Genomic DNA, 25649 nt, shown 5'->3' with positions numbered 1-25649 from the left:
CGTCTCCACACTCCCTGGGCGTCCACCTGTCACCCAGCTCTCCTGTGGGGCACCAAGAAGCTGTAGCATGCCCAGTGCCCCAGGCTAAGCCAGCCTGAGGGTTACTGAAAAGTCACAACCCATGGGGGCAGCAGGGGGTGCCAAGCCCAAGGACAAGAACTAACCCTCCCACCCGGGAATGGACAGATGAGAACAGTTTCTTCCACTGGCCATGAAGGCAGCTGAAGCAGGCCCTGTGCAGTGCTTGGAGCTTGGGCAGACATGGGAGATGACCAGGTCATCCCTGCCTCCCCGGCCATCCCCAGAACAAGCTTCCTAGTGACCCCAACTCTCAGTCGTGGTTGGGGAGAGATATTCTCTGCACCCCCCCTTCTCTTCCTCTTTCTGCCTCCCTTCCCCATCTGTAATGGTAAGAGCAATTTGAAGATCTTCCCTGGCCCTTGATAGGCTTAGGTGAATTTGAGGACCTTTTTGAAAATAACCTCTGCCCCCAATAGGCTGAATGTGGTCACATGGAGCCTGTGGTAGGAGGCACAACTTTTGTTACTTTGTATTCAGGTGAGTCAGGAGGGTTGTGATGGTCTCTGACCCTGGAGAAGGCTATTTATACTCTGAGGTGAGGTTCTGCTTGGGGGCTCGCTCATGGGAAGAGTTGTGTGATTTGGTCAGATGAGACTCTGGGAAGCCTTTGAGCCTCCCTTGAAAACCCAGATGTTGGTGCTTCTCTTTCTGGTAACTAAGTAGGTATGGATGTACTAGTCAGACATCTAGAAGCCCTGTCTGCTGGTCTGTTTGCCTGTATTTTTTGTCTGCTTGTAACTTCTGTTTGTATTTTCTCTTAAGTTCAGGGTGCTGACTTTCCCCCCTGAGCTAGGTAAATGATATGTTTGATTAAAGTAAGGTTGTTAACCCCTTTTTGAGTTGCTTTCCTTTAGAAAAGCAGATCAAAGAACCTGTGCTAGCAGCCATCCTGGGCATGCTTGGGTGCTTGCTGCTACACCATCCCATTCCCAGTCTGTGAGTTATGCCCTCTTCCTCTCTATTACTCCACATTCTAAAGAGCTTGTCTCTGTGCCGTCTTAAAATGTATTTGCTGCCCCATTTCCTGCTGCTCAGTATGGTCTTTCCCAGCAAGTACACAAAAAACAAGGTGTCCCTGTAACCCTGCCCCCATTTCATAAATTATTAATTCACAAGAAGCCTGGGATGAAGGCAGGACAACTGAACCTCCTATCAGGAACAGGGATACAGGCACATGGGGTCCTACAGAAGAAGTCTGAAGATTGAGACAGTGGGATGCAACGATAAAGTGGGGGGGGGGTGCCCTGGGGCATTTGGGATGGGATTGAGAGTTTAGTTAAAATCTATGGACAGGGACCCCAGGCAGAAGCCAGGGCTAGGAGGGAAGCATGTTCCGGATAGCCATGGAGAATAGTTAGCAGGACACAAGAAGGAGGAAAAGGGGAAAATGAGGCCCAAAGGAAGGAGAGCCAGCAGGACCCTGGCGCCTGTAGGATCCTGGCCCAGACCAACCTGGGACCAGGTCCTGAAGAGTTGGCTTCCAGAAGGCAGAGTGATCTCAGCTCCTAGGGTTCCTGTTTACAGCCAGCCTACTGAGCCAGTCCTAAAGAGCCCTTCCTGTCTGGTCCCTGAACCCCAGAATCAGCCCTTTCTTCCAGTGGCACACTGGGTTAAGACCTCAGGACCCTGCCTGCCTCTCTTCCCCAAGCCCTGCCCTTTATCCCAGGAAATGCCCCAACCTCACCTCCTTCAGTCCTCTCCACTTAGTCTCTGACCCAGGGCCACTGGCCTCCTGGCTCATCCTTGGTAAAGAACCTCTATCTCCTGGCACTGGGGCCTTCCAATGGTGGCCTCCTATACTTAGAATGTTCTCTCTCCATTTCAGCCTCCTGGATTCAGTCTTCTCAGTCAATATCTCACCTTCTGAAAAAAAATGTTTCTGGTACCAAAAACTCTTAGAGCTTTCCCTCTGAGAGCCCTGGAGTTCTTTCTGCATAGACTCCTCCTAGGCCTCCAAACTCCACCCCAGGGCTTGAATTCCAGCTGGGCCACTATCCCCCAACCTGGTCATCCCTGAGAACTCTGCTTCCCCATACCTCCCCCCACACCCTTTACCCCTTACCCTCCTGCCTTGGGACTCAGACCCTCCTCCTTCTGTGCATAAAGACAGCCAGGATAAAATGTGGACAGCAGACTAACTGCAGTTAGTGGGTTCCATAATTGAAAATGCTGACAGCAAATGGCCCTTAGATAAACTGAGGTACCTTTAAGTCCAGATTTGATGGGAGTTTGTCCCAAACTATGTGGTACCATTTAAGGTTATGTGTGTTGTCATTAGGATAATTGTAATATTTGACCTTGTTATTGGTAGGCAGACCTGAATGCAAATTATGCATGAAATTTCATGAGGGTGACCTATTTAGAAATAATATAAGAAATAAAAGTGTAATTGGATATAAAGTCGGTTACACTGGTCAATGAATGCAGTCACTCCAGGGTGTTAAATTGATAGATCCATAAAGTGATTTTCTATGGAACATACTTTGCAAATACACTCACTGAATGGATGTCATTTGACTGTTCATAACTTTATTCCATATTATAAGTTCATATTATCATTTACTATCCTTTATTTTTTGTCTGGGATTTTGGAGAAAACTGTGTATAAAATATTGTTCATTAAAAATAATTTCCAGAAGATGATGTAATTATACCCTTACTTTATTAACTGTTCTTTAGAAATACTGAATTAAGCTATTCAATAGTGGGGTAACAATGCTGAACAACTTAAAGATTTAATTGCACATGCTTTGTTTTTAAAACCAATGATGAACAACTTACTGTTTGGGAAAAGTGCAAAAGACCTTCCAAATTCTCCTTTTCTGGTAAGTCCTTTAGGGACTCAGGTGCCTTCAGACCCTCTCTTTGGTAAATGTCATAAAATCTTGTCCAATTCTGATTAAGTACCTAAGACTTCTCAGGATCCAAGGGGGTGGACTGTATAGGTATGACCTAAATAACATCCCTTATGAATAAGCATATGGAGGTGATGATTAGATTGAAGGGATCAGATCAGGTAGAGTCCCTGAAGAATGATGGACAGAGATTCTCAACACTGGACAAGAGGCAGCAATATTAAAACATTCTAAAGAAAAAGAGTAGGAACCCAAAATGGTGTCTGATGAGACTCTAGAAATAGCTGAGGAAAGAAGGAAGGGGAAAGGAGAAAGGGAATACACCCAAGTGAATGCAGAATTCCAGAGAATAGCAAGGAGAGATAAAGTTTGCTTAATTGAGAAATGCCAAGAAAAAGAAGAAAACAATAGAAGGGGAAAGATGAGATCTCTTCAAGAAAATCATTTCAAGACATATCATTTCACATGCCAGTAAAATGATGCTTTAGATTCTGTAAGCTAGGCTTCAGCAATATGTGAACAGAGAATTACCAGAAGAAAAGGCTGGTTTTCAAAGAAGCAGAGGAAGTAGACACTCTAATCCTAAATTCTTTGGTTTATGGTGAAATCGAGGGAGTTTCAGAAAAAAAATCTGCTTCTTCATTGACCATACTAAAGTTTATGACTGCTTGGGTCACAACAATATGTGGTGAGGCCTCAAAGAGATGGGAGAACTAAATCATGTTACATGTCTCCTGAGGAATGTGTATGAGGGTCAAGAGGCAAGAGGTAGAACTGAACATGGAGCCATTGGTTTCAGATTGGAAGAGTACAATGAGGTTGTATGTAATCACATATTTTAACTTGTATGCAAAGTACATCACGTGAAATGCCAGGTTGGAGGCATCAAAAGGTGCAACTGAGGTTGCCAGAAGTATCAACAGTCTGAGATATGCAGATGGTACCACTGTGATGGCAGAAAATGAAGAATTAAGAAACTTCTTGATGAGGGTGAAAGAGGAGAGTGTAACAGTTGGCTTGCTACCTGTGGTACCAGAAGAAACATAAGGAAATAAGGAAAGACTAATTATAAGGCATTGATTGGGGTCAAACTGTTTACTTGCAATATATGAAAATGTTATTAATATTAGTAAAAGTATTCACAAAAATGTCATCATTACTAAGGTAGTTTGAAAGAAAAGTTGTGGCTGACATGTTTATGATGGAGTGATTCTAAAAAACAAAATTCGTTATGAAAATATAAAAAGGAGCAATTATTTAATAAAAACAGGGCATGGAAGGAAGAACTAAGACCAAGGAAACTGAGAGTGGAAGACTGGTCATGTTGGAACCTTATTCTCTTCTAGGTTGAAGAAGAAACAACATGTACATCTGAAGAGCTTTAGAAGTCTACTAAACTTCAAAAAAGGTGAGAAAACTGGGGAATAAGGTTGGAGAAGGATTTTTGTACATGTTTATAAAATAAGATTAGAAGAGTTGGGGAGGGGGCGGCCAGGTAGCACAGCGAGTAAGAGCACCGGCTCCAGTGTTGAGAAGACCTGGAGATCGAATCCCGGGCTCAGACACTTAGCACCCACCCAGAAACACCTGGCCGTGTAACCTTGAGCAAGTTACTTAACCCCAAGTGCTTAGGGGCAGCCAGGTGGCTCAGCGAGTAAGAGCACTGGCTCCAGTGTCGGGATGACCTGGATCAAATGCGGGCTCAGATACTCAGCACCACACCCAGAAATAACTGGCCGTGTAACCTTGAGCAAGTTACTTAACCCCAAGTGCTTAGGGGCAGCCAGGTGGCTCAGCGAGTAAGAGCACCGGCTCCAGTGTCGGGATGACCTGGAGATCAAATCCGGGCTCAGATACTCAGCACCACATCCAGAAATAACTGGCCGTGTAACCTTGAGCAAGTTACTTAACCCCGATTGCTTTAAAAAAAAAAAAAAAGAAGAGTTGGGGAGAAGATAAGGAAGGGGATATAAGAGGGGTGGGTAAAATAAGGAACAAGAGGGCAAGAGGAGAAGATAAGGTAAGAAGGATGCAGTAAAAAGAGATGCTGAGAAGGAAAATAGTGAGTAAAAATAAGCTAGAGGGAAATTCACAAGTAGCAACTAGAACTTTCTCAAAGCTCTAAGACGACTCATTCTCCAATTGATAAATCAATAAAGGATAAGAACAGCCACTTTCCCAATGAAGAATTTAAAGCAATTTATAGTCATATAAAAATGCTCTAAATCATTATTGATTAAAGAAATGCAGATTACAACAACCTAGAGACACCATTATATACCTAGTAAATTTACTAAAAGGATAGAAGGGGAAATTGACAAATGTTGGAGAAAAAGTGGAAAACTGGGGCCACTGAATCATTGTTGGTGGAACTGTAAAATGCTCCAAACATTTTAGACCAAAATCTGGAATTATTCCCCTTGGGCATGCCAATACTTGGTCTATTTGCAAACATGATTAGCAAAAAAGGAAAAGAGCCCACATGCTCTAAAATGTTTATGGCAGCTCTCTTTGTGCAAGCAAAGAACAGGAAATTGCAAGGATGTCCATCAATTGGGGAATGGTTGAAAAAATTGTGCTATATGATTGTGATGGAATACCACTGTAAAATAAGAAATGATTTTAGAAAACTACGGAAAGATTTGCACAAAATACCAAAGAGCAAAATGAGCAAAATCATGAAAATATTGTATATAGTAACAAGAATTTTGTTTTAAAAATGACTTTGGGTGAACAAGCTATTTTGTCTATTATAAATACCCAAATTAGCAATAAAGAACATTTGAAGATGTTATCTGCATCAAGAGAAAAAAGTGATGAATAATAGTATGTATAGAATCATTACATATATATATATATATATATACACACATACATATATGTATGTGTGTGTACCTATTTGTGCCTAAAGGTAGTGATTTCTAGGGTGGGGGGGAGAGAAGAAACAAAGAAAAAAATTACATGAGAATTATGTTGTATATTTGAAAAGAATAGCAACTTATACATGGTATATTTGAAGTTTCAAGTACAATCATCTTTTTTTTGTACTATGACAGGAAATGTTTGTTTTATTCACTAAAATTAAAAATAAAATAACATATTTAAGAAGCTGGCTTGAAGCTTAATGTGTGTGTGTGTGTATATACATGTATGTCTGTATGTGTACTAAGGTCCTGGAAAGTAAGTTGGTCCCATCACTTCCTGGCACATAGAGGGAAAAGAAATGGAAGCAGTGTAAGATTTCATGTCCTTGGGCTCAAAGGTCACTGCAGATGGTGACTGTAGCCATGAAACTGAAAGATGTCTCCTCCCTTGAAGGAAAGCTGTGGCAAATCTGGACAGCATCTTAAATAGCAGGGACATCACCTTGCCAACAAAAGGCCATATAGTGAAAGCTATGGGTATTCCAGCAGTGTGGCTGTCAGACTTGTAGTATAAGGAAAGCTGAGCACCACAGAATCAATGAATTAAATTGTGTTGCTGAAGAAGACTTTTGAAAGTCCCCCAGACCACAAAAAGGTGACATCAGGCAATAATTGAAGAAATTAATTCAGGCTATTCACAGCAAGGTCAAACACAGAAACTGGAATACTTTGGTCATATAAAGAGAAGATGGGATTCATTAGGAAAGACCCTGATGTCGGGAAAGATAGAAGGAAAAAGGAGAAGGGGAAAGCAGAGGATGAGATGGACAGGGTCATGAAAACAATGAATGTGAACTTGGAAAGACTTTGAAAGATGATGGAGGATAGATGGGCCTGGTCTGCTCTGGTCCATGGGGTTACAAAGAGTTGGACATGACAGAATGACTCAACAACAATAAATGTTCTATAAACTTGAAGCCCCCTTTAAGATGAAACAAAGGCAGCTAGGTGGGTGCCACAGTGCATGGAGCACTGGGCTTGGTATCAGGAAGACTCAACTTCATAAGTTCAAATCCAACCTCAAACACTAGGTGTGTGACCCTGGCCAAGTCACTTAACCCTGTTTGCCTAGGTTTCCTCATCACTAAAATGAACTGCAACCCAGTTCATTTTGAACAAAATTATGAAACACTTTTCACACAAATAAAGTCAGATCTAGATAATTGGGAAAACATCAGTTGCTCATGGCTAGGTCAAGCTAATATAATAAAAATGACTATTTTACCTAAATAAATTTACCTATTTAGTGCCATACCAATAAAGCTACCAGAAAATTACTTTATAGAGCTAGAAAAAATATTGACAAAATTCATCTGGAAGAACAAATGGTCCAGATTATCAAGGGATTTAATGAAAAGAAATGCTAGAGAAGGTGTCCTAGCCATCCCAGATTTTAAGCTGTATTATAAAGGAGCAGCCATCAAAACTACTTCATACTATTCATGAGGAATAGAGGGGTGGATCAGTGGAATAGATTGGGTATAGGAGACACAGCAGTCAATGACTATAGTAATCTACTGTTTGATAAATGCAAAGACCCCAGCCTCTGGGATAAGAATTCACTATTGGACAAAAACTGCTGGGAAAACTGGAAAATAGTATGGCAGAAACTGGGCACAGACCAATATCTTACACCATATACCAAAAGAAAATCTAAACTATAGAAGAGAAAACATTTCCCTGACACAAAGTGATTTGTTGCTGGTTCTGAGAGAATAATTCCTTTGAAGGAAAGTGCTTTCTGAGAGCTCTGTACTTTTAAACTTGGCTCAGAATTTTTCTTCAATTAAAAGTATTGATAGGAACACTGAACTTTTACGTTTAACTGAGAGAAGAACAGTGAACTTTTGAACTCCTGAGCTTCTTCACCCAGATTCTGGGTGTTGGTCCTTTGTTCTGGAAAGGAACAATGACATCTGGGGGCGATATCTTGACTTGCAAATGAACTGGACTTAAGTGAGCCAGAGCTGTGCAAAGTCATCAGCCCCACTTTCTCCTCCAGCATCCAGGGCCAAGACCTGGAACAAGACAACTGATAATGGCCTCCCATTTCTATCTACTCTATAAACGTAGGCACAGGTGACAGATTCCATCATTGTTAGCAAACACAAGATTACAAAATTATAAGATTTTATAAAGTAATTTATCATCCAGTTTGGTTCCAACTTGGACAGCCACCTCTCTCATTTGTCAAGGAAGTCAGAAGTTTGCTGCTCAGTGCACTTTCTGAACTCTCTTCTCTTGGGATAATTTACACTGTTTATACCTCCATTAAGGATTGTATGATAAGAAAGAGAGTGAGCTGTCCACATGGTAAGGAAGAGGGCTGCTAGCTGGACAGCGAGAACACTCCGCAGGTACCCTTGAGATGTCAGGAGAAAGTCAGGAGGGACTCCATCATACTGGATGGATCCTCTGTGGTGAACTTAAGTGAGTACATAGACAAGATTCACAAAGGACAGAGACACAGATGTGGATGGTTTGAGACAGACATTGCTGGAAGGAGCTTCCACACTGAAGAGATCACAGATCTGGCCACTGGAGTATTTGAGTGAGTCATTGTGTAGGGTGGTTTTTTTTGGTTTGGCTTACTTCAATGTGTTTCAGTTCACTTACATATTCCCCTGTTTCTCTGAAATCTCACTGTCCACTCTTTCTTGTGATACGTTAATATTCCAATGTGTTTGTGTACCACACTTGGTTTAGACATTCTCCAACTGATGAGCACTTATTTGCTTTCTCTTTTGCATCTACGTCATTTGTTGCTATCAAAAAAAGCACAGCAATGAGTATTTTAGTGTAGATAGAAATTTCTTTTGAGTATATGCCTTGCAGTGGGGTCTCTGTGTCACAAAGTATGGGCATATGATCACCTTTTAATAAATAATTCCAAATGTCTTTACAGAGTAGTTGGACCAGTTCACAAGTACATAAGTTGTGTTACTGTGCTTCTACAGTCCCCTAACACTATATGCACCTTTTCTCATCTCTGCCAACTTGATGGATGCAAGGTTTTAGCTCAGAGTTGAAATCTGTCATTTTTAAAAGCATCATAATGAAAGATGTTTTCTACCTGAATAAATATGGCAGGAAACATACATTGCTGGTTGCACAGAAAGAGCTGCTCAGATGGGAATAACATGCAAGTTTACTAACTCAACAAAGATCTAGGTTTAAAATTCCCCATCTTAGGGGTGACTAGGTGGGCGAGGAGGGGGGGGGGAATAGAGCACCAGCCCTAAAGTCAGGAGGACCTGAGTCCAAATCCGGCCTCAGACACTTAACACTTACTAGCCATGTGGCCTTGGGCAAGTCACTTAACCCCAATTGCCCTGCCCTGCCCCCTCCAAAAAGCAAAAATAAAAACCCAACAATGACAACAAACAAACCCAGAAACAAAACAAAATAAAACAAAACAAAAAAAACCTCCCCATCTTTCTGCTTCTCCAAATTGCCAGCCATACCCAGAAGGCTTAGTGAAGTCATCTGAGCCATTGGTCCCAGCCTGGGCCCAGCGGTGAGTAGCAGGGAGGGGTCCGGTTCATCATTAAGCTCCCCTTCAGCTTCTCAGATCCATAGGATCAAATGGTCTAGAGCGGAAAGAGACCTTAGCAATCACCAAGTCCAATATCCTGAGGTTTTCAGATGAGGGAACCAAGACTCAGTTAAGCTAAATTACTTTTCCAAAGCCAAGAACGTACAGGACCAGAAGAATTCAACACATGCCCTCTGACTCCACATCCAGTGCTCTTTCTACTCCACCATATCGCCTTTCATGTAGGTGACCAGGTGGAAAGGAAGGACCCTTTCCTTGATTTCCCCTTCCTCTCTCTCCCCATGGGGTTATATGTAGAACAGACTAATTATGCATGACATCAGCACCACCACACCTTCTTCCAGTGTTGTCTGCCTAATTATTTTTCCTCTTTGTTTTAATGCTTTTACCTTCGAAGAAGAAAGGAACACCTAGAACCAGTGAGTGTAAGCTGCAGAAGGCAGGTTTCAATCTGGCATGATCCAGTGTCCTAAGAATGGGCTGCCTTCCTGGCAGGTATTCAAAGAGAAATGCTTTCAAAGAGATGCCTCTGCAGGTGGGTCTGGTCTAGATGGCCTCTGAAGGCCCTTCCAACTCAGGATTCTCTGATAAATTCAGGGACAAGGGAACAAGAAGTGGGCTCGGGTCCTCATTAGCATCCAAATGAATTTCATTAGAAACTTTTCTTCCTATCAGTGTTTGCCTTTTCTGGCAAAGTAAGATTCTTCTGACTTGCCTTGATGAGAGAATATGGAGACTTCCCATGATGCCTCTTGAGTTGCTCCCTCAGGTCCAGCTTCTTGGTCTCTGCACTGGAAACCACCACTCTGATGAGGGTGCTGGCATCAGGACCTGAGCCCTTCACTGATCTGTAGGGAGCAGGTGACAAGCAGCCCGGATGTCTCTGACATGGAACTGAGTCCCTTTAGCTTTCCTTTCCAGGCTGGCAGAGCAAGGGCAACCACGGGAAGCTTTGTAGATAGAGACTGCAAGGCCTCTGGCCTGCCCAGGAGGGGCTGCTTTGTTCTCACAATGGCTCTGCTCTGCCTCAAGTCCATCAGGGTGACTCATCACCATGATTGCTGGGCACAAGAATCCGGAGGCAGAAATGATCTAAATTTAATAAGAAGTTTCTTGACTGTCACATACACTGGCCTCAATGTAGGCTGGATAAATACATGGATGGAGGTGGCCTGTGGGAGAACACAAAATTCCCCTAACACGTCCCAAGTTTTTTTTTTTTTTACCATTGATCAAACACATCTGATTTCTTCCATTTGCCAAAGATTGTTCCCCAGTTGACATAATATTGACATGAAATCTCTTCCTAATTTTGAAGACATTCTGTTTCTGAGAACATACTGATGGATGCTCTCACACAATTTTGCAGTTTATGGGCCTATGGCCTCGTTTTCTGGTTTTTCAACCTATTGAGTCGGCGCCAATTCTTTTTCTTATCTCGTCTTTCTGTTCTAGTCAGATACAAAATTTAACCTTCACCAGTGACCTCCATGTTCTAGAGAAAGGCATGTCCCCACTGAGCACATTTATGATGTTTCTTTTCATTATAAATCCTCTGAAGGGAGGATAAGAGATGATCTCTGGCTGAAAGCCTTCCCACACTGAGTCCATAGATGGCTTGTACACAGAGTGAATTTTCTGCTTAGAAGCTCTGTACTCCATTTCAATGCCTTTCTGCATTCAGGTCAGTTAGAAGCCTTCTCTATCTCCCATGAAACCTGATGGTAAAAAAAAGACTGACTTTAGCCTGAAGTTTCTACCACATTGATTACTTTCTTAAGGTTTCTCTCCAGTGTGGATTTTCTGATGTGCAGTAAAACTATTCCACCATTTAAAAGTCTTTTCACACTGATTACAGTCATAAGGTTTCTCTCCAGTATGAATTCTTTGATGTTTAATAAGACTGTCCTTCCATGTAAAAGTCTTTCCACACTGATTACAGTCATAAGGTTTCTCTCCAGTGTGGATCCTCTGATGTTGAACAAGACCATTCTTCCACGTAAAAGTCTTTTGACACTCATTACAGTCATAAGGTTTCTCTCCAGTGTGGATCCTCTGATGTTGAAGAAGACCACTCTTCCACGTAAAAGTCTTTCCACATTGGCTACATTCATAAGGTTTCTCTCCAGTGTGAATCCTCTGATTTTCACCTATATTCTTTTGACATCTGAATGCATTTCCACATTGATTGCAGTCATAAAGTGTCCCCCTAGTATGGATTCTCTGATGTAGAGTAAGAGTTCTCCTTACTCTAAAAGTCTTTCCACATTGATCACAGTCATAAGGTTTCTCTCCAGTGTGGATTCTCTCATGTTTAACAAGACTGTCCTTCCATGTAAAAGTCTTTCCACATTGATTACATCTGTAAGGTTTCTCTCCAGTATGGATCCTCTGATGTTGAAGAAGACCATCCTTCCATGCAAAAGTCTTTCCACATTGATAACATTTATAAGGTTTCTCTGCAGTGTGGGTTCTCTGATGTACAATAAGATGAGCCCTCTTTTTAAAAGCCTTTCCACATTGCTTACACTCATATGGTTTCTCTCCAGTGTGTATTCTCAGATGTGCAATAAGATATCTCCTCTTGGCAAAACCCTTTCCACATTGTTTACAGTCATAATATTTCTCTCCAGTGTGGATATTCTCAGGTGTTTTGCACACTTCTCTCCAACTGAAGTCAGAGGGACCATCACTCAAGAATCTATGCTTGTGAGTTTCTTCCACAGAAAGGCTTAGTTCTTCAGCAATTTCCTTCATTTCCAGTCTGATCTCTCTTTCTGGAAAAAAAAAAAAAAAACTAACAATAAAACACACACACCCCTGCATCAACAGAACATAAACTCAGTTACTTTTTTTTTTTTTAAGCAATTAGGGTTAAGTAACTTGCTCAAGGTTACACGGCCAGTTATTATTTCTGGGTGTGGTGCTGAGCATCCGAGCCCGGACTTGATCCAGGTCATCCCGACACTGGAGCCGATGCTCTTACTCGCTGAGCCACCTGGCCGCCCCTAAGCAATTGGGGTTAAGTAACTTGCTCAAGGTTACACGGCCAGGTGTTTCTGGGTGGGTGCTAAGCGTCTGAGCCTGGGATTTGATCTCCAGGTGTTCTCAACACTGGAGCCGGTGCTCTTACTCGCTATGCTACCTGGCCGCCCCAACTCAGTTACTTTCTATTTCCCCAGGCAAAGAGAACTATCTTAAATGGGCAAAACCAATCATTTTAAGTGATTAACTCAGATCCCAAGGACCATCTCATTTACAAAGAGCATCACACATAATTACATTGGACCTTCACAACAAACCTATGACATATGTAGGGCCATCATTCTCATCACATTCACAACTCAGATCATAAGCTCAGAATGGCTGAATGACTTGGCCCAAATCTCAACAGCTAAGACTAGAATCCAAACCCCATGAATGGGTCTACTCTGTTCACAGTATTCAACAATTTATCTCCACCTTCAGTCTTTTCCTTCCCTTTAATTTTCTACATTTCAATCCTTTCTTCATGGATACAATGGCATTTGGTGCCCATATACTAAATATTCACATTATTTCATGATCTGTCGTACTCCTAAGAATAATGTAATTTCCCAGGTGATCTCACTTTCATTCTTGTTTTTTCTGCTCCTTTATCTGAGGTCACATGCAGAACAACAACAATGTTTTTTGAAGTCACCTGAGGCATCAGAGTTTTTGTTCTGACCCTTTAATTTTTTGAGATAGCTATGACTTATTTCTTTAAAAAACTTTTTACTTTAAATGCCTCTACTCATTTGAATGAAAATCCTTCTAAAAACACAACTTTAAAAAAAGTATGGTATTTCCCATGTCTGAACTTATATGTCTGATACAGGAATTTGAGTTCATCGTCCTTTTCTATAGAAGTGGACAGCATGCTTCACTATTGATCCTCTTGCACCCCTTCCTTTATAGAGGCTCAGAAACACCTTGAAGGATTGTAACAATGGTCCAAGGGATTTGAGCTAAAAAATTGTCAGTGGCACCTTAAGAGGCAAATAATTGTCCAGTTTGGTTACAAAGATCTTTGTCCTCCGAGAGAACAATTATGGGCATGTTTCAATCTTAGCAACTGTGTTTTTGCTATGATTCCAAACTATACTGATCAGGGATACACAGCTTTTGGGGACTGTGCAGTACCTCAAACTTGGACTGCTTCTGACAAGTGCAACGTATTCTTTCAGTTTCTCAACTTGACATCAAATTGTTTCCAAACTTCTAGGAAGGTTGGACATTCATGTGCAAATGGTCACAGGCACAGCACCCTTGGTGGTTGTCTATCACTGCACTGGAGTCTTCCCCTCATTCTTGGTCTACCTTGTAATCACATTTCACTAAACCTGAATTCACCTGATCAAGATCTCACTTGGGTTTACATTCTTGCAGCAGTGAGGGCAAGCTATTGGAAAACCATCATTACCCGGCATGCACAGTAGAGTCCATCATGCAACCATCATGGACCACCACAACCCTGCTACAAAAACGGACTTTAAAATGCCCCTCATTGAAATGCTGAGGTTGGTTTCTAATTTGAACTTGGCCTCTGTTCATGTTACTCTTCTTCTATCTGGCAGCTTCTCAAAGTAGTTGGTTGGCAACATGGGTTAGTTGTTCAGTAGAGTCTCAGTGAATGTGTAGCCAGTTTACCATGTACAAATAACAGTCATGTCTGAAGAAATTCTATCCTTTCAAAGGCTTTTTTCAAATGTAAACATTAATTTAAAAAAACACAAAACAATATTTACAATTGACCTTCAAATACATTTGTCATTTAAGGTAGTATGTGTCACCAGCCAACAGAAAGATAAATATTGTAAACAGTAATTAGCAATTCATTTTGACTGATTAGAGTGTATATAAAGAGTTTCCATCCTCCAGCCGGAGCTTGCAAAATTTTCATACCATTGTCCACATCATCCTCATGTGAGCATTTTCACTGTATTCTGTTTAAAAATCAGAATACAAGTGTTGGTGCCATGGATAGCTTACACCCATGTCCAACCTCCTTCAAAATCCTGTTGATTCCACCTTTAATACATCTTTCACAAAGCCCCCCTTTCTCTCTCAATCCTGTCATTTTCTTGCTTCAGACCCCTGGCACCTCATGTCTGACATAGAGTCAGAGGCTGCTGACATAGAGTCCAGCTGCCTCCACTCCCCTCAGTCCATTACTTCCTCCACTTAGTTATCAAATTCTCCACTCTAAAGTTTTTGCCTGACATGTCACCACCTACTTAACAGCCTCCAGTGGCTCCTGAACAAAAGAATCAGATACAAAACCATCTGTAGGGAGGTTAAAGCACTTCACCAACTACCCCTCATGTACTATTCCACTCTTCCATCTCCGTCTCCCCCGCCCCCTTACACATTATAATACATGGGTATAGGACTCCTTTCTGTTTTTGGAAGAGCTGTTCCACCTCTGGACTCGATGAGTTTTGTAGCCATCCCTGTTATCCAGAATACTCTCCCTGGTGTCCCTGAAGACCCAGTTAGAACCCACTTTGCACAATAATCCTGACCCACTCCTTTTTAAATCTAGGGTCTTCCTTCTTTTGACTAGGGCCAATTTCCCCTGTCCATAGTGATTTTCTACGTAGCTGTTGGCTTGTCTCTGCCACACCTGCTCTGTGAGCTGCACAGGTGTAGGGGACATCCCTTGCACTGATTTATGTGCTCAGTGCTTTGCACAAGGTATGGAACATAATAGGGACTCAAATGTTTGTTGATTTGAAGAAAGTTTCATATAGGATGGCCAAACCCCTTTTTGCACTTGCAGAAGAAATCCATCCTCCCAAATTCCAAACAAGGACTTCTTTTAGGATCATATATTGATACCTAAAAGGGAACTGAAAGGCCATGGAGTTCAATCCCCTCATTTTACAGATGGGGAAACTGAGGCTCACTAATTCTCTAATTAACCCCTGAAGCCACAGCTGAGAAATATCTGAAAAAGAATTCCAAGGCAGGTCTTCCTGCCCCCAAACCTAGCACCTGCTTCACTATAACACACAGCAGCCTCCTGTAATTCCAGTTCTCATGTTCCTGCTTTCACCTCACTCACCCGGACAGCAGCTCCTCAGGCCTTCTTGCTCCAGCATCCACGATGCTTCCCTTTGCTCCAAATAAGAGATCACATCTTCCCTGGGAACTGGAAGCCCTGGCATGGGGAGTCAGGGATGAGCAGGGGGAGAAACTTGTCATTCAGGTCTCTTTAGGGAAAGGCATTCAGACCCAAAGCTGCTCTTTCTGACATACACACAATTACATTCACACCCATGCACCTTTACTCACCCATTAGGGCTTGTCACTCAAGTAACCCAAAACAGGATGCGCTTCATTAACCGGCCCTACAACCTGCTCTAAGAAAGAGCCAAACCACTGTCCCCCATCCTGTCCAGTCACATTGATGTAGAAACTCCTAATTCTAAAACTAAGGGCTATTGTTCAAGACCAACCTAGAGTCTCAGAAGCAGGAAATTCTATCAACCAGCTTTTACCCTGTCTCCCTCCCCTATTCCTCACTCCATGAAACCTATAGAAAACTTATGTGTTCTTCATTTGGAGCCTTTTTGCCACTTCAGCTGAGATTCTCATATGGGCAAAGACGATAGACCCCAGTTGGCCCAAATTCCATTTTCAGCCAGTCTCTTATTCCTGGCAATCCCACGAACATTTAGGCGAGGACCCCAGGGTGGTTCCCAGGACTTCTGAAAGATAGTCTTATAGAATTTCTTTTCTGAGCTTTGAGGAGAGGTGGGGGAGAAGATCATTGGGCCAGGTTGGAATCAGAAACCCTGGTCTTGGTGTACCTTCTTCACAGAAGGATGGACTCATTGCACACTTTCTATTCTCTAGAAATGGTGCTGTGGAGAGAGCCCTGGAGCCAGAATGAGGCACACCAGAGTCTAAATCCAGCCCCAGAGAGTCACTAGCTGTGTGCCACAAGACAAGCCACATAACCTCAACTTGCCTCAGTTTCCTCAATTGTCAAAAAAGGATAATAATAATATCACCTAACTTGGAAGGTTATTGTGAAGATAAAGTGACATAATATTGTAAAGAAAGCCTTGGCTCAGCACCTGGCAAACAGTAGGTGAAAATAAATGCTTCTTCCCTTCCCTTCCTTTCCCACCACCTCTGCTGGAATTCTAGGGCAATAGGAAGGAAGATTAAGCACAAACTTACTATAAGAGGAATAAGCAAAAGTTGTAAGCCAGAAATTGCTGCCTGTTAAAAAGAATATTCTGGATCCTAGACCCATCCCAGAGAGCACAGGCATGTAAGGAAAAGCCCCCTGAGCAGCTGTCAGACACTTGGCAGACAGAATTCAGGGCCAGGTGGAGGTCAGACCAAATGGCCCCTGCGGGACGTTCCAGGTCTGAGATGCTTCCACACCAACATGAAGCTGCCTAGAAGGGGTCAGAGACAGCTTCAGGAGGAATAAGGTGACCCTCAGGCTCCTGTCACACAATGAGAGACCTTCTATGGGAAACACCAGGCAGGAGGATGGGAGACCAGTACTCTCCTCTCTCTCATAACTGATAAATGCTCCAAACCCTGCACTCCAGGGATGAAGATATTGCTTTGATTGTAGACTCAGTGGTACCAGGGGAAGTGTCCTTACCCAGGGAGAGCAGGTTCTGGGCATTCTCCAGCATGATCCCCCAGTACAACTCCTTCTGAGGATGATCCAAGAGGCCCCACTCCTCCTGGGTGAAGTCCACAGCCACGTCCTTGAATGTCACCAACCCCTAAAGCATGAAAAGGCACAGACTGTGGAGCTGAAGGACACTTCAGGTTTCAATAGTCCAATCTTCAGTAATTTACAGAACCTGAAGCACAGAGAAGGGATATGACAAAATGCCATGCCCTTTATGAGACTCAGAGTCACAACCCAATCATTAAAACCCCAACTGACAGGGGCAGAGCCAAGATGGTGGAGAAAAACCACAAACTTGGCATGAGCTCCCGCTCCAATCACTTCCAATACTTGTAAAAAAAAAATTTACTCTAAACAAGCTTTAAAGCTACAGAACCCAAGAGTCAAGTAATTGAGTGGCAACATGACCAAGCAAAGGAAGAAAATCCAACATTAGACTCCTATTTTGGGGACAAAAAGGATCAAAGCATGGAACAGGAGGAAGACAGTGTAGTCAGAACTCCTGTAACAAAAGCTTCAAAGGAAAATATGAGCTGGTTACAGGCCATAGAGGACATTAATAAGCAGATAAGAGAAGTGGAGGAAAAATTGGGAAGAGAAATGAGAATGTTGCAAGAAAATTATGAGATGAGAGTCAACAGTCCGACTGAGGAAAATCACACCTTAAAAAATAGACCAACTCAAATGGCAAAAGAGGCTCAAAAAGGCAATGAGGAGAAGAATGCCTTAAAAAGTCGAATTTGCCAGATGGAAAAAGAATCTCAAAAGCTCAATGAGGAGAATCATTGCTTCAGAATTAGATTGGAGGAAATGGAAGCTAATGACTTTATGAGAAATCAAGATGCTGTTAAACAGATCCAAACAAATGAAAGAATAGAAGGCAATGTGAAATATCTCACTGGAAAAACCACTGACCTAGAAAATAGATCCAGGAGAGATAATTTAAAAATTATTGGACTGCCTGAAAGCCAGAATCAAAGAAAGAACCTAGAAATCATCCTCCAAGAAATTGTCAAGGAAAACTGCCCTGAGGTTTTAGAACCAGAGGGCAAAATAGAGGTTGAAAGAATCTACCAATCACCTCCTAAAAAAGACCCCCAAAAGAAAACTTCTAGGAATATTATAGCCAGGTTCTGAAATTCCCAGATCAAGGAGAGAATATTACAAGCAGCCAGGAAGAAACAATTTGAATATTGTGGAAACACAATCAGGATAACTCATGATCTGGCAGATTCTACATTGAGGTATTGAAGGGCTTGGTATATAATATTCCAGAGAGCAAAGGAGCTGGGATTAAAACCAAGAATCACCTACCCAACAAAAGTGAGTATCATGTTTCAGGAGGAAATATGATCATTCAGTGGAATAGAGGACTTTGAAGCATTCTTGATGAAAAAATCAGAGTTGAATAGGAAATTTGACATTCAGATACAAGAAGCAAGAGAAGCATGAGAAGGTAAACAGGGAAAAGAAATCATAAGGAACTTATCAAAGTTGAACTATTAACATTCCTACATGGAAAAACAATAATTATAACTGATGAAACATTTTTCAGCATGAAAATAGTTGAAGGGAATAGAAATATATATATATACGTCTATATTGGAGGGTATACGGGTGTATGAATACATATGTGAATGTGTGTATATATGTTTACAGGATACATAGATAGAGGGAATAGGACCAATTTAATAGGAAGGGATGATACTTAAAAGGTGAAATTAAGAGGTGAGAGAAGAATATAATGAGAGGAGATGGGGAGAGACAGAATGGGGTAAACTATCTCATATAGAAGAGGCAAGGGAAATGGTTACAATGGAGAAGAATAGGAAGGCAAAAGGGAGTGGGTCAATGTTATTCCCATTGAATTTGGCTCAGGGAGGGAATGAAATACACACTAAATAGGGTATCTCACCCTACAGGAGAATAGGGGGGGAAGGGGATAAGAGGGGGGATGATGGAAGGGGGGGCAGTCTCAGAGGGAGGGAAGTTGGAAGCACCCACTTTTGAAAAGGGACAGGATCAAAGCAGAGAATAGAACAAGTGGGAGGTGGGATAGGAAGGAGGGAAATATAGTCAGTCTTTTACAATATATCTACTATGGTAATGTTTTGCATTAGCTACACATGTACAACCTATACTGAACTGCTTATGTTCCCAGTAAGGGTGGGTGACAAGGGAGGAAGGAAATGAATCTAGAATTCAAAGTTTTAAAATCAAATGTTTAATATATATACTCTTATTAATACTATTTTACATGTAATTGGGAAAGAAGATATAAAGGCACTGGGGCATAGAGATTCACCATGCCCTACTGGAAAATTCAAAGAGGGTATGGGAGAAGATATGGGAGAGAGCAGATTGGAGGAGGGGATATCCTGTAGGGCTGCTATTTTGGGGCTGTGGGTAGTGGAAAAACGGGGAGAAAATTTGTAACTCAAAATCTGGCGGAAATGAATGATGTAAATTGGAAGTTAATAAAGCATTTGAAAAATGAAGGAAAAAATTAGTTAGCAAAAAAAAAAACTGCAAATCTACCATGTACAACTTCCTACCGTGTTTCCCCGATAATAAGACACTGTCTTATTAATTTTTTTGGAAAGAAAAACACCAGAGGGCTTATTTTCAGGGGAGGGCTTATGTTGTCCTGCCTCAGCTCTCCTCCGCGGCACTGCTCTCAATGGCGCCAGCAAGCAAATCACTGGGGAAGAACAGGATGACGCACTCACTGCTGCAGCTCTGATTGGATGCAGCTCGGAGCACGGCGTGCATTTCACTTGGGGGGGGGGTGCATACAGAGGGTACCGTAATGTAGCGTGTAGCGCAGGGGATCACCTTCACTACAGTAGCAATCTCAATAGGGCTTATTTTCGGGGGAGGGCTTATTTTAGAGGAATCTTACACAGTAAGGGGAGGGCTTATTTTCGGGATAGGTCTTATTATCGGGGAAACACGGTATTACCTCCAAATATACAACAAAGTTATTGTATACATTTTTTTTCTCTTTTTCTCCCTCAGTTCCCCCCATCCCCCTGCCTTTAGCCCTAGAGATTGCTAGAGACACAAACAGGTATATATATGTAAAATTATTCTCTACACACTTCTATTAATCACTTCTTTTTCTGGATGCAGAAAATATCTCTCTTTAATATGTCCCTTATTTTTAATTAGTGTATTTTGTATTAGTGTATATTGGGAGAAGGGGAAAGAAGGAGAAGGAGAAAGAATGAATCAAATACAAAGGATTTTTGCACTTAAAAAGTGAGAAGATGTTGGTTATAGCTTTAAAGATTCTCATATTCCATCTTTGCCTCTAAACCTTTAACTTCAGAACCTCCCTGTTATGGGAAAAGAACTGCTAAAAATAAAATGTTTAACATCAGTAATCAATTAGCTGGTGGTTTGAATTTGTTTGCTCCTGTTCCAAAATATTTAATTTCTTTCTTGTATGTAAGAAAAATGATATAACAATGATATTGTAAGAATTAGGTTCTTTGTGTAAAATGGACTTATGCCCATATGTCTCTTCATATTAAAACTGATTTGTACTATTTTCTGTTATAATTATGAGCTTTATAGCCATAAAATTCTGCTAACCTGCTTAGTTAGCAGGACCGCTATTTGACTGGTTTACAGAAGGGAGGAATGACATTGCATTGATTATCTGCCATTGCTTATGGCCTAGAAATATACAAAATAAAACATCTTCCCTATTGAAAAAAACAAACCAAGAATCACCTTCTCAGCCCAACTGAGTATAATGCTACAGGGGAAAAAATGGTCATTCAAGGAAATAGAGGATTTTCAAGCATTCTTTGTTTTGGGTTTTTTTTTTTTGGAGGGGGGAGGGCAGGGCAATTGGGGTAAAGTGACTTGCTCAAGGTCACACGGCTAATAAGTGTTAAGTGTCTGAGGCCATATTTGAACTCAGGTCCTCCTGACTCCCAGCCCGGTGCTCTATTCACTGCACCACCTAGCCTCCCCCTCAAGCAATCTTTTTTTTTAATAAGTAATTGGGGTTAAGTAACTGGCTCAAGGTTACATGGCCAGTTTTTTTTTTAAATTTCTGGGTGTGGTGCTATGTATCAGAGCCCAGATTCAATCCCAGGTCATCCCGACTCTGGGCCTGGAGCTCTTACTCACTGCACCACTTGGCTGCCCCTCCCCTCAAGCATTCTTGATGAAAAAACAGAACTGAAAAGAAAATTTAACTTTCAAATACAAGAAGCAAGAGAAGCATGAGAAGGTAAACAGGAAAAAGAAATCATAAGAAACTTATTAAAGTTGAACTATTTACATTCTTACATGGAAGAAAGATAATTGTAACTCAGACATTTATCAGTATAAGCATAGTTGAAGGGAATATATATGGATATATCCATATATATGTATATATAGGAGGGTATATGTTTATATAAATATATATGTGAGTGTAGGCATATGTATGTTTATGTATACATAGATAGAGGGCACAGGATGAGTTGAATATGAAGGGATGATATCTAAAAAATAAAATTAAGAGGTGAGAGATGAATTTATTATGAGAAGGAGAAAGGGAGATATAGATTAAGGTAAATTATCTCATATACAAAAGGCAAGAGAAAGCCATTACAATGGAGGGGAAGAGCAAGAAGGTGAAAGGGAATGGGACAACCTTGTTCTGATTGAATTTGGCTTAAGGAGGGAATAATAGACACACTCAATTGGGCATCTTACCCTACAGGAAAATAGCGGGTAGGAGAAAAGAGGGGGCTGGTTGAAGGGAGGGAAAACTGAGGGAGGCAGTGATTGAGAGCAAAGATTTAGTGGAGAGAGAAAGCATAACTGGGGGGAAATAAGATAGAGAGAAAGACACAGATAGTAATCAAAACTGTGAATGTGAATGGGATGAACTCTCCCAGAAAGCAGAGGCAGATAGCAGAGTGGATTAAGAACCTTAATCCTACAATATGTTGTTTACAAGAAACACATTTTGAAGCAGAGGGATACACACAGAGGTAAAAGGCTGGAGCAGAATATATCATGCTTCCTCTGAAGTAAAAAAAAAAAAAAGGAAGTGTAGCAATCCTGATCTCAGACAAAGAAAAAGCAAAAATAGATTTAATTAAAAGAGATAAGGAAGGAAACTACATCCTGCTAAAAGTTACTATAGATAATGAAGTAATATCATTACTAAACATATATGCACCAAGTGGTATAGCATCTAAATTCTTAGAGGAGAAGTTAGGAGAGTTTCAGGAAGAAACAGATAACAAAGGTATACTAGTGGGGTACCTCAATCTTCCCCTATGAAAGCTAGATAAATCTAACCAAAAATAAACAAGAAAGAAGTTAAGGAGCTGACTAGAATTTTTGAAAAGTTAGATGTGGCTGACCGCTGGAGAAAATTGGATGGGGATAGAAAGGAATATACATCTTTTCTCTGTGATACATGGCACCGACACAAAAAAAGACCATGTACTAGGGCATAAAAACTTTACAATCCAATACAGAAAGGCAGAAATATTAAATGCATCCTTTTCAGATGATGCAATAAAAATTACATTGAATAAAGAGCCATGGAAAAATAGACTAAAAATTAATTGGAAACTAAATAACTTAATTCTAAAGAATGAATGGTCAAACAACAAATTATAGAAATAATCAATAACTTTCTTGAAAAGAATGATAATAATGAGACATCATACCAAAACTTATGGAATGCAACAAACATGGTTCTTAAGGGAAGTTTTATATCTCTAAATGCTTACATGAATAAAATAGAGAATAAAGTAGGTGGTGAAGTAAATAGAGCACTGGTCCTGGAGTCAGGAGGACCTGAGTTCAAATTAAGTCTCAGACACTTAACACAAAACTAGCTGTGTGATGTTGGGCAAGTCACTTAAGTCCCAATTGCCCTACCTTCTCCTCCACAAAAAAAGTATAAAATAAAATGTATTATAAAAAAATTGAGAAAGAAGAGATCAATGAATTAGGCACACAACTAAAAATGCTAGAAAAAGAACAAATTAAAAATCCCTAAGCAAATGCCAATTTAGAAATTCTGAAAACTAAAGGACAGATTAATATAATTGAAATTAAGAAAACTATTAAGCTAATAAATAAAACTTAGAGTTGGTTTTATGAAAACACCAATAAGATAGATAAACCTTTGTTTAATTTGATTAAAAACAAAGAAAGAAGAAAACCAAATGAGCAGAATTAATAATGAAGGGGAAATCAAAACAATAATTAGAAGCTATTTTGCCCAACTGCATGCCAATAAATTCAACAATCTTAGTGAAATGGATGAATATTTACAAAAATATAAATTGCCCAAATTAACAGAAGAAAAAATAAAATATTTAAATGACACCATTTCAGAAAAAGAAATTAAACAAGCCATCAATGAACTCCCTAGGAAAAAATCTCCAGGGTCAAATGGATTTATAAGTGAATTCTATCAAACATTTAAAGAATGACTAATTCCAATACTATATAAACTATTTTGCAAAAGAGGTGAAGAAGTAGTCTTACCAGATTCTTTTTATGATACCTAAACTGGGAAGAGCCAAAACAGAGAAAGAAAATTATAGAACAATTTCCCTAATGAATATAGATGTAAAATTTTTAAATAAAATATTAGCAAAGAGATTCAAGAAACTTATCTTGAGGATAATACACTATGACCAGGTGGGTTTACTAACAGGAATGCAGGGCTGTTTCAATATTAGGAAAATTATTAGCACAAGTGATCATATCAGCAACAAAACTAACAGATTATTTCAATAGATGAAGAAAAAGCTTTTGAGAAAATACAATACTAATTCCTAATAAAAACACTAGAGAGCATAGGAATAAATGGAATCTTCCTTAAAATGACAGGCAGCATCTATTTAAACTACGAGCTAACATTATATGTAATGGGGATAAGCTAGATGCATTTCCAATTAGAACGATGCATCAACAAGGATGTCCATGATCACCACTGGTATTCAATATTGCCCTAGAAATGTTAGCTTTAGCAATAAGAGAAGAAAAAGAAAGTGAAGAAATTAAAATAGGCAAAAAGGAAACAAAGCTATCACTCTTTGCAGATGATCAGATGGTATACCTAGAGAATCAACTAAAAAATTACTTGAAATAATAAATTTAGCAAAGTTGCAAGATATAAAATAAACCCCTACAAATCATCAGCGTTTCTATATGAACCTAACAAAGACCAACAGCAAGAGACTGAAAGAGAAATTTAAAGTTACTGTAGACATTATAAAATATTTGGGAATCTACCTGCCAAAACAAACCCAGGAATTATATGAAGACAATTACAAAACAACTTTCACACAAATAAAGTCACATCTAAGTAATTGGAAAAATATCAGTTGCTCATGGGTTGGCCAAGCTAATATAAGAAAAATGACAATCCTTCCTAAATTAATTTACTCATTTAGTGCCATACCAATTAAACTACCAAAAAATTATTTTGTAGAGTTAGAGAAAAACAATAACAAAATTCATCTAGAAGGACGAAAGGTCTAGAATATCAAGGGAATTAATGAAAAGAAATGTAAGGAGAGGTGGCCTGGTTGTACCAAACCTTAAATTGTCTTATAAAGCAACAGTCACCAAAACTACTTGGCGCTGACCATAGCACCAATGAAATATTTATAATGCCCACGATCAAGATAAAGATCACAACTATAAATATCATATGATACTCCATCGCAAAATATAACAGATTCTACAAGTAGAGGACAGAACTGAAACATTTATTTGACACCAGAAAACCGAATCCCAAAACCAGTTAGCCAATTCTATCATAGTACCAAAGATATTCAGAATCCATAATAACATTGAGAGTCACAGCATCCTTTTGCCTTCCCACAAACAAATGCAAGATCAATATTTACTCATGAGCCTACATAACTCCTTTCTTGAACCTCCTCTCTCTCCCACCATCTCCCTGGCAGTGACTCTCAGCTTCCTGTGGGCTCTGCTTCCCTTCAGCAGACTCTTCCTGCTACAGGCTCCATGACTACATTCAGCCTCTTAGGGGGCAGAGTTTATCTTCACAGCAGAGAAGCTTCCTGTGGGCTCTGCTACACCCTTCAGCAAACTCCCTCCTTCACAGGCTTCATGTGATTACATTCAGCGTATTAGGGGGCAGAGTTTACTTTTTTTTGGAGGGGGGAAGGTAGGGCAATTGGGGTTAAATGACTTGCCTATGGTCACACAGCTAATTTTATGTTAAGTGTCTGAGGCCAGATTTGAACTCAGGTCCTCCTGATTCCAGGGCCAGTGCTCTATTCACTGTACCACTTAGCCACTCCTAGGGTTTGCTTTCAAAGAAGGGAAGGTCTTCAAATTTCCCCCTACATCTATTAAGGGGAAGGGAAGATCTTCAAATTCCCATTTCCATCACATTCAGCCCCAAGATCTTTCATGTCCCTTACACAACAAAAATACATTAGCAAAAATTGAAAGTATAGGGATAACTGGTGGAAAAACTGGTGTCTATAGAACTTTGCGACAATATAACAGGGAGAATAGAAAAACTTTGTACATAA

At 40.4% G+C, this 25649-nt stretch overlaps 1 pseudogene; it reads right to left on the bottom strand.

Annotated features, from left to right (window-relative positions):
• Positions 1–25649, bottom strand: part of LOC138167720 (zinc finger protein 420-like) — a 69517-nt pseudogene that overhangs the window by 33215 nt on the left and 10653 nt on the right.

The sequence above is a fragment of the Petaurus breviceps genome, unplaced genomic scaffold, assembly GCF_028583685.1.
Source record: "Petaurus breviceps papuanus isolate PSGF00001 unplaced genomic scaffold, PetGlider_PUasm1.0 287, whole genome shotgun sequence".
Classification (NCBI taxonomy): Eukaryota; Metazoa; Chordata; class Mammalia; order Diprotodontia; family Petauridae; genus Petaurus; species Petaurus breviceps.
This window is presented reverse-complemented; position numbering and strand designations above follow the sequence as displayed.